The 12767-nt window shown below is 41.6% G+C and overlaps 1 non-coding gene across 1 annotated transcript; it reads left to right on the top strand.

Annotated features, from left to right (window-relative positions):
• Positions 1-11852: 11852 nt before the first annotated feature.
• Positions 11853-11960, top strand: LOC130948419 (small nucleolar RNA R71). The gene has a single exon (XR_009073046.1). It is a non-coding gene; the product is annotated as a small nucleolar RNA R71 (small nucleolar RNA).
• The last annotated feature ends 807 nt before the right edge of the window (positions 11961-12767 follow it).

Raw genomic sequence — 12767 nt, 5'->3', positions numbered from 1 at the left:
AACAATATAACCAACAACCTCCTCAACAATATAGTCAACAATTGGTCCCCCAAAAAGTGTGCGGCATTTGCTCTTGCTATTCCCATTACACGAACGAGTGTCCGAGTCTTCAAGAGGATAATACCTTGGTGGCTACCCACAACTATTATGACCGCCCAAATCAAGGGTAGCACCAACAAGGCGTCAATTTCAACCAAGGGTATCCCCAACAAGGAGGAAGCTACAATCAAGAGATAGCAATTATAATCAAAATTGGAGGGACAATCATCAACAAGGAGGTAGCGACAACAACAACAATGGAGGCAATCAAAGATGGAACAACAACAACTCACAAAACCGATACTCCCAAAGCCGACCATACACCCAACAAAACCAAGGAAGAAACTACCAAACCTATCAACTACCACATCAATGACCACCACCTCTACCCAACCAATCACAAGCCCCTCAAATCACATACCCTTCCACTTCTCCCAATCAAGATGATACACTTCGGACTATTCTCCAAGGCCAAAAAGAGCTTCAAACCACACTTGCTTCCAGCCTTACCGGTCTTACATCTACTCTACAAGCTCTTCTTGCACGCATGGACCCACCCTTCACTTCCGCTCCTCAAGCCCCAAATTCTAGTGCCATTCCCTCTCAACCTCAACCCAATTCCAAAGGTGGCATTAATGTCATTACCTTGAGATCCGGGACTCAATTGAAAGAGAAGAAGGTAAAGGACCCAAGTCCGATCATAATCACTCAAGAGGAGGAGGGAATCGAGATAGAAGAAATAGAAGAGGAGGAGGAAGCACAAGTCATAGTTGAGGATGAAGAGACTCAACCAACAAGTGAGATCCCCAAGAATAAGGGAGTTGTGGAAGAAGAAATTGCTCAACCAATCCCATTTCCTACACTTGCAAAGAAAGCTAGGAAGCGTATGGAACTTGATCCCAAAATGGTAGAGATGTTCAAGAAAGTTGAGGTAACTATCCCCCTCTTTGATTCTATCCATCAAGTACCTAAATATGCAAAATTTCTTAAGGATTTATGCATGAACAAGGATAGAATTCTTGAGTTAGAAACTATTCCATTGGGAGTTCTATTTCTACTTTAATGGGAGCATTACCCGAGAAGTGTGATGATCCGGGCCCGTGCATGGTCACTTGCACCATAGATGGGGTTCAATTTCTAGATTGTATGTGTGATCTCGGTGCATGTGTTAGCATTATGTCTCTTTCCGTTTACCGTATATTGAGGCTACCACCATTGAAGAGGTCGGCGGCAAGATTCGTTTTGGCAGACAAGAGCATAATAACCGTGACGGGTGTTGCGGAAGATGTATTGGTGAATATAAAAGGGTTGGTGTTTCCAATTGATTTTTACGTTCTTGAGATGCCATCAAGCGAGTCCGAGAGGGCATCGTCTATCCTACTTGGGAGACCATTTTTGAGGACCTCTAGATTCAAGTTGGATGCCTACTCGGGAACCTACTCGTTTGAAATAGATGGAAGAGTCGTGAGTTTTAGCCTAGAAGAAGCAATGAAGCACCCACCGGAGAATCATTATCTATTCCGGTGTGACCCAATTGATAACATTATGGCCAAAGTACATTTGCAAAGTTAGATGAGAAGCATATAATTGAAGGCACAAGTGAAAATCCAAGTGAAGCGAACGCATTACACCATCCAGACCATCTGGAAGTTCAAGCCTCAAGTCAAGACCAAAAGGTAGAATTAAAGCCACTACCACCCCACCTAAAGTACTCATATCCTGATGAAGCCCACAAATTTCCCGTGATTATTGCAAAGGAACTAAATCCTCAACAAGAAGAAAAGTTGCTATGTGTCTTGAGGAAGAACAAAAGGGCCATAGGGTGGAGCTTGGCGGATCTAGTGGGAATAAGCCCCTAAGTATGCGAGCACCGAATATTCCTCGAAGAAGGAGCTAGACTCGTTCGACAACCTCAAAGGCGACTCAATCCTACTATTCTAGAGGTTGTGAAAAAAGAGGTCATCCGGCTATTAGAAGCGGACATCATCTACCCCATTTCAGATAGTGAATGGGTGAGCCCGGTCCAAGTCGTGCCAAAGAAATCCAGGGTGACCACAATCAAGAATAAGAGCGGGGAGCTTATAGCAACAAGGGTGCAAAACTCTTGGAGGGTGTGCATCGACTATCGAAGGTCGAATGCGGCTACTAGAAAAGATCATTTCCCACTACCGTTTATCGACCAAATGCTTAATCGATTAGCTGGTAAATCTCATTATTATTTTCTAGATGGTTATTCGGGGTACTTCCAAATACACATTGCTCTAAAAGATCAAGAAAAAACAATATTTACTTGCCCCTTTGGAATCTATGCCGATAAGCATATGCCATTCGGCTTATGCAATGCACCGACAACTTTCCAAAGGTGCATGATGAGCATATTTGCGGATTTTCTAGAGCAATGCATGGAAGTTTTCATGGACAATTTCAGCGTGTATGGTGATTCTTTTGATCATTGCTTGGATAATCTTGAAAAAGTTTTGGAAAGATGCACTAAATCAAACCTTGTCTTAAATTTTGAAAAGTGTCATTTCATGGTTAGGCAAGGCATTGTTTTAGGACATATTGTTTCCAAAGAAGTTATTTCTGTAAATCCGGCAAAAATCAATGTTATATCTAGCTTGCCTTTCCCCTCCTCCGAGAGGGAAGTCCGTTCGTTCCTTGGACATGCAGGATTTTACCGAAGATTTATCAAGGACTTTAGTAAGGTAGCATTACCTCTATCTCGACTATTGTAAAAGGACATTGAGTTTGATCTAAGCAAGGAGTGCATGGAAGCTTTCGACAAGCTTAAAGTGGCATTGACACAAGCTCCCATCGTAAAAGGGCCAGATTGGAGTTAGCCGTTCGAAATAATGTGCGATGCTCCAAATTATGCGGTGGGAACCATGTTAGCACAACGCGAGGGTAAGAATCCATATGTCATAACCTATGCATCAAAAACACTAGATGGGGACCAATCCAACTACACTACTACCGAGAAAGAACTCTTGGCTATTGTTTTTGCTTTGGATAAATTCCGAGCCTATCTTCTTGGTTCTAAGGTAGTAGTGTACTCAGATCATGCGGCGTTAAAATATTTGTTGGCTAAGAAGGAATCCAAACCGAGATTGATTAGATGGGTTTTATTGTTGCAAGAATTTGATTTGGAAATCAAAGATAGGAGTGGTTCGCAAAACCTAGTGGCGGATCACTTAAGTTGCCTTGAACACACCAACGGCGATACTGCTCCTATCAATGATTCTTTTCCCCTTTAGGGCTTGCACTCAATCTCGGAAGTTATTCCTATGTATGCTCCAATAGCAAACTACTTGGTCTCCCGCACCTTTCCTCCTAACCTCTCCAAACATCAAAAGGATAAGCTAAAAAGTGAATCCAAAAACTATGTATGGGATGATCCCTACCTTTGGAGATGTGGAGCGGACCAAGTAGTCCGAAGGTGCATTCCCCAAACCGAATTCCAAGCAATCTTGGACGCTTGCCATTCCTCCGAGGGAGATGGACATTATGGACCTCAAAGGACGGCAAGAAAGGTCCTTGATTGTGAATTTTGGTGGCCAACCCTTCTTAAAGACTCTTCTCTTTATTACAAATCTTGTTCTTAATGCCTTAGATTTAGTAATATCTTTAAGAAGGATGAAATCTCCCAACAAAACATGCTATTTTGTGAAATCTTCGATGTGTGGGGTATCGACTTCATGGGGCCATTTCCAAACTCTAATGGTTTTCTCTACATTCTACTAGCTGTCGATTATGTGTCCAAATGGGTGGAAGCGATATCCACCCAGACGGACGATGCTAATGTAGTTCTCTCTTTTGTGAGGAATAATATAATTTGTCGCTTTGGGTCACTACGAGCAATCGTGAGTGACCAAGGTTCACACTTTTGCAACAAAAGAATGGAAGGGCTCATGAAGAAATACGGCATCATACATAAAGTTGCCACGGCCTATCACCCCCAAACAAACGGCCAAGCCGAGGTTTCCAATCGGGAAATCAAGCATGTATTGGAAAGGATTGTGAAGCCTAGTAGAAAAGATTGGAGTGCCAAGCTTACCGACGCACTTTGGGCATACCGAACGACATACAAAACGCCGATTGGCATGAGCCCCTTTCGGTTGGTGTGTGGTAAAGCTTGCCACTTACCAGTAGAAATTGAACACAAATCATATTGGGCCGTCAAGGAATGCAATCTAAGTTTAGGTGGGGTCGGAGTTGAGAGAAAGTTTCAATTGGCGGAATTAGAATGTTTGAGATTAGAGGCCTATGACAACTCTAGGCTTTACAAAGAACATTAGGAGAAGGGAATTTAGGCCCGGTGAACTAGTCCTCCTTTACAACTCAAGGTTGAGATTGTTGCCCGGAAAGCTAAGATCAAGATGGGAGGGACCCTATCAAGTAGAGAAAGCGGAACCTTATGGAGTCTACCATTTGCGCCATCCCTCAAGTCCGGATATTTTCAAGGTAAATGGGCACCGTCTCAAATTGTATCATGGTGAGCAAAGGAAGAGCAACAAGGATATTGAGGTATTCCTTTTGGAAGATGTACCTCTTGACAAAGAGCATTGAGCTAGTGGAAGTCCAACTTAAGGACGTTAAACAAAAGTGCTAGGTGGGAGACACCCCACCATGGTGAGATATATCTTTTTGCCCTCTTTGTATATAGCCATTGGACTCTTCTTTGATTTGTGATTGCTTAGCCATTGACTTGTTTAGCTAGACTTGATTTTATTGTTCATAGAAGTTTGCACTATGGATTACTTGAATGGTAGAAAACATCCCATTTGTAGGTCTTACATGAAGTTTTAGGTGTTTTTTTAGCCCTTGGCTAGCTACCTGCTGAATTTGTGATAAGATGTGCATTCTTCATTCTCATAAAAAAGAAAAAGGAGGTGTGGCGCGCTCACGCGTGGTGCGCTTGCGCGCCCATCGGAGGATGCAGCATCTGCGCTAAATTCTAGAGAGTTAGGCGAATGTTGAGCTAGCTTCATGCCTCGCGCCTAACCCCCTTTGCGCGTGCGCGCACCTAGCGTGCACGCACCGATCTGCCACCTCGCAAATCGACGCGCGAGCACGCGTGCCGCGTCGATTGCCCTACCGCACCTCTGGTTCATTTTCCAGAGAGTTGCGCCATACCTAGGCTCGCTTTGAGCCAGAGGCACAACACCATTGCCGCACACGCGCATATGCCGCACGTGTGCCAATCTGCTCACCAATGCCCCCGCGCGTCGGCGCACTGTGCGCGCACGCGCCACCACTCCTGCAGCCAACTTGGTGCACGAAATTGTGATCTCTAATAATGGCATTCAACTTGGTGTTCGCATCTACTAACTCAGCACTTTCTTCACAACTTCGCACAACTAACCAGCAAGTGCACTGGGTCGTCCAAGTAATAAACCTTACGTGAGTAAGGGTCGATCCCACGGTGATTGTTGGTATGAAGCAAGCTATGGTTATCTTGTAAATCTCAGTTAGGCGGATAATAAATGGTTATGGGATTTTCGAAAATAAATAATAAATAAAGCATAAAATAAAGATAGAAATACTTATGTAAATCATTGGAGGAAATTCAGATAAGTGTATGGAGATGCTTTGTCCTTGTTGAATCTCTGCAACATACTGCTTTCTTACTTTCAATCCTTCATACTCCTTTCCATGGCAAGCTGTATGTAGGGCATCACCGTTGTCAATGGCTACTTCCCATCATCTCAGTGAAAAAGGTCCAAATGCTCTTGTCACAGCACGGCTAATCATCTGTCGGTTCTCGATCTTGTCGGAATAGAATCCATTGATTCTTTTGTGTTTGTCATCACGCCCAACAATCGCGAGTTTGAAGCTCGTCACAGTTATTCAATCCCTGAATCCTACTTGGAATACCATAGACAAGGTTTAGACTTTCCGGATTCTCATGAATGCCGGCATCAATTCTAGCTTATACCACAAAGATTCTGATTAAGGAATCCAAGAGATATGTGCTCGGTCTAAGGTAGAACGGAAGTGGTTGTCAATCACGCGTTCATAAAGATGGATGATGATGAGTGTCACGGATCATCACATCATCAAGTTGAAGTGCAACGGATATCTTGGAACAAGAATAAGCTGAACTGAATAGAAAATAGTAGTGATTGCATTAAAACTCGAGGTACAGCAAAGCTCCACACCCTTAATCTATGGTGTGTAAAAACTCCACCGTTGAAAATACATAAGTGATGAAGGTCTAGGTATGGCCGAGAGGCCAGCCTCCAAAACGTGATCAAAGGATCAAAATACCATCCAAAGATGTCTAATACAATAGTAAAATATCCTATTTATACTAGACTAGCTACTAGGGTTTACATAAATAAGTAATTGATGCATAAATCCACCTCCAGGGCCCACTTGGTGTGTGCTTGGGCTGAGCATGAGCTTTACACGTGTAGAGGCTTCTCTTGGAGCTAAACGCCAAGTTGTAACGTGTGTTTGGCGTTTAACTCTGGTTCGTGACGTGTTTCTGGCGTTTGACTCCAGAATACAGCATGGAACTGGCGTTGAGCGCCAGTTTACGTCGTCTAATCTCGAATAAAGTATGGACTATTATATATTGATGGAAATCTCTGGATGTCTACTTTCCAACGCCGTTGAGAGCGCGCCATTTAGAGTTTTGCTGCTCCAGAAAATCCATTTCGAGTGCAGGGAGGTCAGAATCCAACAGCATCAGCAGTCCTTTGTCAGCCTTCTTATCAGAGTTTTGCTCAGCTCCCTCAATTTCAGCCAGAAAATACCTGAAATCACAGAAAAACACACAAACTCATAGTAAAGTCCAGAAAAGTGAATTTAGCATAAAACTAATGAAAATATCCCTAAAAGTAGCTAGATCCTACTAAAAACTATCTAAAAACAATGCCAAAAAGCGTATAAATTATCCGCTCATCACAACACCAAACTTAAATTGCTGCTTGTCCCAAGCAACTGAAAATCAAATAGGATAAAAAGAAGAGAATATACTATAAATTCCAAAATATCAATGAATATTAGTTCTAATTAGATTAGCAGACTTGTAGCTTTTTACTTCTGAACAGTTTTGGCATCTCACTTTATCCATTGAAGTTTAGAATGATTGGCATCCATAGGAACTCAGAGTTCAGATAGTGTTATTGATTCTCCTAGTTAAGTATGTTGATTCTTGAACACAACTACTTTTCTGAGTCTTGGCCGTGGCCCTAAGCACTTTGTTTTCCAGTATTACCACCGTATACATAAATGCCACAGACACATGACTGGGTGAACCCTTTCAGATTGTGACTCAGCTTTGCTAAAGTCCCTAGTTAGTGGTGTCCAGAGCTCTTAAGCACACTCTTTTTGCTTTGGATCATGACTTTAACCACTCAGTCTCAAGCTTTTAACTTGGACCTGCATGCCACAAGCACATGGTTAGGGACAGCTTGATTTAGCCGCTTTGGCCAGAATTTTATTTCCTTGGGCCCTCCTATCCATTGATGCTCAAAGCCTTGGATCCTTTTTAGCCTTGCCTTTTGGTTTTAAGGGCTATTGGCTTTTTCTGCTTGCTTTTTTTTTCTTTCTAAATTTTTTTCGCCACTTTTTTTTGCAAGCTTTGTTCTTCACTGCTTTTTCTTGCTTCAAGAATCAATTTTATGATTTTTCAGATCATCAATAACATTTCTCTTTTTCATCATTCTTTCAAGAGCCAACAATTTTAACATTCATAAATAACAAGGTAAAAAATATGCACTGTTCAAGCATTCATTCAGAAAACAAAAAGTATTGTCACCACATCAATATAATTAAACTAATTTCAAGGATAATTTTGAAACTCATGTACTTCTTGTTCTTTTGTATTAGAAACATTTTTCATTTAAGAGAGGTGAAGGATTTATGGAATTATTCATAGCTTTAAGACATAGTTACTAAATACTAATGATCATGTAATAAAGACACAAACATAGACAACATATAGCATAAAAATTGAAAAAAAACAGAGAAATAAGAACAAGGAATGAGTCCACCTTAGTGGCGTCTTCTTCTTGAAGGACCAATGATGTCCTTGAGCTCTTCTATGTCTCTTCCTTACCTTTGTTGCTCCTCCCTCATTGCTCTTTGATCTTCTCTAATCTCATAGAGAATGATGGAGTGCTCTTGATGTTCCACCCTTAATTGATCCATGTTATAACTCAAGTCTTCTAGAGAAGTGTTGAGTTGTTCCCAATAGTTGTTGGGAGGAAAGTGCATCCCTTGAGGCATCTCAGGGATTTCTTGATGATGAGCTTCCTCATGCATCTCTTGAGATCCATGGATGGCCTCTCTTGTTTGCTCCATCCTTTTCTTAATGATGGGCTTGTCCTTTTCAATGAGGATGTCTCCTTCTATGATAACTCCAGCTGAGTAGCATAGATGGCAAATAAGATGAGGAAAAGCTAGCCTTGCCATGGTGGAGGACTTTTTAGCTATTTTGTAAAATTCAAGAGAGATGACTTTATGAACTTCTACTTTCTCTCCAATCATGATGCTATGGATCATGATGGCCCAATCCACAGTAACTTCAGATCGGTTGCTAGTGGGGATGATAGAGCGTTGGATGAACTCCAACCATTCTCTAGCCACAGGCTTAAGGTCCAGTCTTCTTAATTGAACCGACTTGCCTTTTGAATCTCTTTTCTATTGAGCTCCTTCCACACATATATCCATAAGGACTTGGTCCAACCTTTGATCAAAGTTGACCCTTCTAGTGTAGGGGCGTGCATTTTCTTGCATCATAGGCAAGTTGAACGCCAACCTTACATTTTCTGGACTGAAATCTAAGTATTTCCCCCGAACCATTGTAAGATAATTCTTTGGATTCGGGTTCACACTTTGATCATGGTTCCTAGTGATCTATGCATTAGCATAGAACTCTTGAACCATTAAGATTTTGACTTGTTGAATGGGGTTGGTCAAAACTTCCCAACCTCTTTTTTGGATCTCATGTCGGATCTCCGGATACTCATTTTTCTTGAGCTTGAAAGGGACTTTAGGGATCACCTTCTTCTTGGCCACAACATCATAGAAGTGGTCTTGATGGACCTTTGAGATGAATCTCTCCATCTCCCATGACTCGGAAGTGGAAGCTTTTGTCTTCCCTTTCCCTTTTCTAGAGGTTTCTCTGGCCTTAGGTGCCAAAAGTGGTTATGGAAAAACAAAAAAGCTATGTTTTTACCACACTAAACTTAGAATATTGCTCGCCCTCGAGAAAAAGAAGAAGAAAAAGAAGAAGAAGAAGAAGAAAATATGGAGGAAAGGGAGAGGTGTGTGGTTTTGGCCAAGGTGAAGAAGAGAGGGTAGTGGTGTGTGAAAATGAAGAAGGATAGAGGGGTTTATATAGGGAAGGGAGAGGGAGTAGGTTTGACCATTTAGGTTGGGTTTGGGTGGGAAAGAGATTTTGAATTTTGAAGGTAGGTGGGGTTTATGGGAAAGAGTTGATGGATGTGAGTGGTGAAGAGGTGATGGGGAAGAGAGATTGAGGTGATTGGTGAAGGGTTTCTGGGAAGAGTGTTTATTGGATTGTGTGAAAAAGAGAGAGAGGGTGAGTTGAGGTAAGTAGGGATCCTGTGGGGTCCACAGATCCTAAGGTGTCAAGGATTTACATCCCTGCACCAATGAGGCGTGTAAAATGCCCTTTGCATGCAATCCTGGCGTTCAACGCCATATTGATGCTTGTTTCAGGCGTTGAACGCCAACTTCATGCTTGTTTTGGGCATTCAACGCCCATATGCAGCATGTTTCTGGCGTTAAACACCAGTTCCATGCTTGTTTCTGGCGTTTAACACTAGCTTTCCTCAAAGTGCAATCCTGGCATTTAAACGCTAGAATGCTGTTTGTTTCTGGCGTTCAACACCAGAAAGATGCTCTGTTCTGCCGTTGAATGCCAGCCAGATGCTCCTTACTGGAGTTTAAATGCCAGTAAGCCCTTCCCCAGGGTGTGCTGTTTCTTCTGTTGTTTTTTATTCTATTTTTAATTTTAGTATTTGTTTTGTAACTCCACATGATCATGAACCTAATAAAAAGTAAAAGAATAATAAAATAAAAATTGGGTTGCCTCCCAATAAGCGCTCCTTTAATGTCACTAGCTTGACAGTGGGCTCTCATGGAGCCTCACATGTGATCAGGTCAATGTTGTAGACTCCCAACACCAAACTTAGAGTTTGAATGTGGGGATTCAACACCAAACTTAGAGTTTGGTTATGGCCTCCCAACACCAAACTTAGAGTTTGATTGTGGGGGTTTTATTTGACTCTGTATTGAGAGAAACTTTTCATGCTTCCTCTCCATGGTTGCAGAAGAGTATCCTTGAGCTTTAAACACAAGGTAGTCCCCATTCAATTGAAGGACTAGCTTCCTCTGTCAACATCAATCACAGCTCCTGCTGTGGCTTCGAAGGCTCTTCCAAGGATGATGCTTTCATCCTCCTCCTTCCTAGTGTCTAAGATTATAAAATTAGCAGGGACGTAAAGGCCTTTAACCTTTACTTACACGTCCTCTACTAATCCATAAGCTTGTCTTTGTGATCCGTCTGCCATCTCTAATGAGAATATGGCAGGCTGTACTTCAATGATCCACAGCTTCTCCATTACAGAGAGTGGCATAAGATTTATGCTTGACCATAGGTCACACAGAGCCTTCTCAAAAGTCATGGTGCCCATGGTACAAGGTATTAAGAATTTAGCAGGATCTTGTTTCTTTTGAGGTAACGTTTGCTGAACCCATGTATCTAGTTCACTAATGATCAAGGAGGGTTCACCTTCCCGAGTCTCATTACCAAACAACTTGGCGTTCACCTTCATGATGGCTCCTAGATATTGAGCAACTTGCTCTCCAGTTACATCTTCATTCTCTTCAGAGGAAGAATAGTTTTCAAAGCTCATGAATGGCAAAAGGAGGTTTAAAGGAATCTCTATGGTCTCTATATGAGCCTCAGATTCCTTTAAGTCCTCAATAGGGAACTCCTTCTTGTCTGGGATACGTCCCATGAGGTCTTCCTCACTGGGATTCACGTCCTCCCCTTCCTCCTTGAATTCAGCCATATTGACAATATCAATGGCCTTGCACTCTCTTTTTGGATTCTCTTCTGTATTGCTTGGGAGCGTACTAGGAGGAGTTTCAGTGTTTTTCTTACTCAGCTGGCCCACTTGTGCCTCCAAATTTCTGATGGAGGACCTTTTTTCACTCATGAAACTTAAAGTGGCCTTAGACAGATCAAAGACTATGTTTGCTAAGTTAGAGGTTCTCTGCTCAGGATTCTCTGTCTGTTGCTGAGAAGATGATGGAAAAGACTTGCTATTACTGAGCCTATTTCTTCCACCATTATTAAAGCCTTGTTGAGGCTTTTGTTGATCCTTCCATGAGAAATTTGGATGATTTTTCTATGATGAATTATAGATGTTTCCATAAGGTTCACCCATGTAATTTACCTCTGCTATTGCAGGGTTCTCAGGATCATAAGCTTTTTCTTCAGAAGATGCCTCTTTAGTACTATTGGATGCATTTTGCCATCCATTCAGACTTTGAGAAATCATGTTGACTTGCTGAGTCAACATTTTGTTCTGAGCTAATATGGCATTCAGAGCATCAATCTCAAGAACTCCCTTCCTCTGAGGCATCCTATTATTCACAGAATTCCTCTCAGAAGTGTACATGAATTGATTATTTACAACCATGTCAATAAGTTCTTGAGCTTCTGCAGGCGATTTCTTTAGGTGAATGGATCCACCTGCAGAATGGTCCAATGACATCTTAGAGAATTCAGATAGACCATAATAGAATATATCCAGAATGGTCCACTCTGAAAGCATGTCAGAAGGACACCTTTTGGTCATCTGCTTGTATCTTTTCCAAGCTTCATAGAGGGATTCACCATCTTTTTGTTTGAAGGTCTAAACATCCACTCTAAGCTTGCTCAGCTTTTGAGGAGGAAAGAACTTAGCCAAGAAGGTCGTGACCAGCTTATCCCAAGAGTCCAGGCTATCTTTAGGTTATGAGTCCAACCATGTTCAAGCTCTGTCTCTTACAGCAAAAGGGAAAAGCATGAGCCTGTAGACTTCAGGATCCACTCCATTAGTCTTAACAGTCTTACAGATCTGTAAGAACTCAGTTAAAAACTGATAGGGATCTTCTGATGGAAGTCCATGAAACTTGTAGTTCTGTTGCATTAGAGCAACTAGTTGATGTTTCAGCTCAAAATTGTTTGCTCTAATGGCAGGGATTGAGATGCTTCTTCCATCAAACTTAGAAGTAGGTGTAGTATAATCACCAAGCATTCTCCTTGCATTATTGTTGTTAGGTTCGGCTGCCATATCCTTTTCTTGTTCGAAAATTTCAGTAAGGTTGTCTCTGGATTGTTGTATTTTAGCTTCTCTTAGTTTCCTCTTCAGAGTCCTTTCAAGTTTAGGATCAGCTTCAACAAGAATGCCTTTTTCTTTGTTTCTGCTCTTATGAAAGAGAAGGGAACGAGAAAAGAAGAGGAATCCTCTATGTCACAGTATAGAGATTCCTTTATGTTAGTAGAAGAATAAAAGAATAGAAGAAGGAAAAGAGTTAAGAATCCAAACACAAGGGGGAGGATAGGTTCAAATTCTTGAGGTGAAGAGAAGTGTTAGTAAGTAAATAAATAAATAGAAGAAGATGAGAGGGAGAGAATTTTGAAAATTAATTTTGAAAAAGGGTTAGTGATTTTCGAAAATTAAGAGAAGAAATAAAATTAA

The sequence above is a fragment of the Arachis stenosperma genome, chromosome 1 (genome assembly GCF_014773155.1).
Source record: "Arachis stenosperma cultivar V10309 chromosome 1, arast.V10309.gnm1.PFL2, whole genome shotgun sequence".
NCBI lineage: Eukaryota > Viridiplantae > Streptophyta > Magnoliopsida > Fabales > Fabaceae > Arachis > Arachis stenosperma.
This window is presented reverse-complemented; position numbering and strand designations above follow the sequence as displayed.